Source organism: Erythrolamprus reginae, chromosome 10 (assembly GCF_031021105.1).
Source record: "Erythrolamprus reginae isolate rEryReg1 chromosome 10, rEryReg1.hap1, whole genome shotgun sequence".
NCBI classification, from domain to species: Eukaryota; Metazoa; Chordata; class Lepidosauria; order Squamata; family Dipsadidae; genus Erythrolamprus; species Erythrolamprus reginae.
In genome coordinates this window covers 29,878,921-29,881,420 of record NC_091959.1, presented here as the reverse complement: position 1 = coordinate 29,881,420, position 2,500 = coordinate 29,878,921, and positions in this window count along the sequence as shown.

Sequence of the window (2,500 nt, the reverse complement as noted above, 5' to 3'; positions counted from 1 at the left end):
CGTTGGCGGACCCCCGGACCTGCAGCCGGTCCAAGCGGGGCGCCGGCCGGGCGGAACGGGATCCCAGCGAGGGGGGAGCCCGGTCCCGGGCCTCGGCCGAAACCTGGCCGGCGGCCCCGGGTCCCCGGGAAGCTCCGCGGACGGTGCTCACACCGGTCTACCGGGCCTCTCCGACCCCGTGCGCCGGCGCGCCAAGCAAGCGTCTCGTTCGGGGACCTCGGCCGCGACGCGGCGTCTGGATCAACGGCCTCGGTTTGGCAGCTCGGGGCCGTCCGCGAACGGTAGGCGTACCGGTCTACCGGGCCTATCCCAGTCGTGCCCCTTGAGCGGGGATACCGTTCGCCGACCTCGGACCTCCACTCGGTCCCAGCGGGCCCCCGGGAAACTCCTCGGACGGTATTCGGACCGGTCTACCGGGCCTCTCCGACCCCGGCCGCCGGCGCGGGAAGGCGGCCTCTCGTTCGGGGACCCCGCACGGGCGCGCGGAACGGGAACGCGGCCTGGGCGGCGCCGGCGGACCCTGCCCGTCGACTCTGTGACGGCGCGGGGCCCCGGGGCCGTGCGCGGACGGTAGTCGTTCCGGTCTACCGGGCCTCTCCGACCCGGCGGCCGGCGCGGGAAGACGGCGTCTCGTTCGTACCCGTCGCGGGGAGCACGTGCCGCGTTGTGGGACCGTCCGCGAACCGGTCTACCCGGCCGATCCCAGCGCGGGCCGCGGGTGCCGTCGTTGCGCGGTAGTGGCCCCGGTCTACCGGCCTGAGCCGAGCGCTGACGGAAGCCTGGCCTGTACAGCTCCCGCCCCCCCCAGCCCCCTGTCCGCCTGTCTGTCTCTGTCTCTCTCTCTCTGTGGCTTGGAGTGTAAGGTGTTGAGGTTTGGTGACGGATTCCATTTCGTCTCCATCCATCCTTGCCATTGCTGAGACATGAATTCTCCACCACGATCTCCCAATGGGGATCGATTGAAGACGTGTGCAGCAAAGTCTTCGAAGATCTGAAAGGCCAGAGGATTTTTGTTTCGTTACATACGCAAAACCGTATCTAGGATAATTATCAAGCATAGTTAAGAAATACTTGAAAATTACCTTTAGTAGGTCGAAATGGACCGACAATGTCGGTATGAGCCCCCCCTCCCCCCCGAAAAAATAATAATAATAATAATCCGTGCACACAAACGTGTGGCACGTTTGCCAATAGGGGCTGCTTTGGATACCAACGGAACAATCCAAGTAAATTTCGCAACTACTACTATCAACCATTGACAAATTCAGGCATCTTGGATAAAACTGCAAAGGATGCATGGCCCAAACGACGATGCCAACGGTGAACACATCTGGAATGAAAAGATTAGTAGTTAGTCAGTACAGGTTTAACGTTTGCAACGTTATGCGGAACCTCAGGTTGGTTCTTTGATCAACCTTTTGAACTTCATCGGCTCTAGGAGCCTTCGTTTCTGCAGTAGCAACAGGTTTGGCTCTCTCTCTCTCTCTCTCTCTCTCTCTCTCTCTCTCTCTCTCTCTCTCTCTCTCTCTGCACCTTGGAACTTTTATACTTGCTTCAATTTTCATCTGGGGTTTTGCCTTTAAGTAGTAAACACCTCTAATTGGAAAAGCACGAGCAACAACTGTCTCGTTCTTGATAACGTGGAGTTCTTTTTCTAAGAGCATAAGTCTTCGTTTAGATGATACATACTGAGTAAGTTACTTGCAGCTTCCGGAATGTATAGAACACGTGGAATCGTTTGGTCTAATTCTTTTACGTAAGCAGTTTCCCTTCTCCTTCAACTTTGCATAGGTGATTTGACCCTGAATGTAGTTCTTTTATGTCAGTCTTACGTAGTTCTGTGAAAAGTTCTCTTTGGCAAGTAACGTGAAAAGCGGCTCCGCTATCTAAAGTCCATAAACGTCGGATGTCATGCTCTGGATCTGACTGTGGAACGTTGTTCGGGACCAAAGAACCGACGGAAGGACGTGGTTCACTTCTGGAACCTCGTTGAGATGATCTGTCGGAGTTGCTGGAGCTTCTGCGCCTGCCGCAGATTGAGAGCGTTGCGAATCAGGATATTGAGTGCGTTGGAAGTCTGTTCTCCTGGGCTGGTTGTAACCTGGATATAAGGTTCGGGAGGGAAGCGTTTCTGATAGGAAAGTGAACACAAGGACAAGGGGCCGCAATGTGAAGTTAGTTGAAGTTGGATAATTTCCCATTTTGTTTCGAGTTTCTTTTACGTCGGCGATGCTACAGTATCGCGAATGTGGCCGGTTGGATACCGGATGGAAAATGTTTCCTCTCTACATTATAGCCGGTGGGGGGAAATATCCATCCTTGGCCACTAAAAAAAAAATGGCTCGAAATACTAGCGGGTCGGGAAGGGGGAAAAAAGGGTCCTGACACAGCGGCTCGTCTCCTAGGTGACTGAACCGGTGAAGAAACCAGCCCTCCCTTTCCCATATCGGTCCCGGCGGTTGCACCGGCAGGCGTGGGTTTGCGTCGATGAACTTTAACT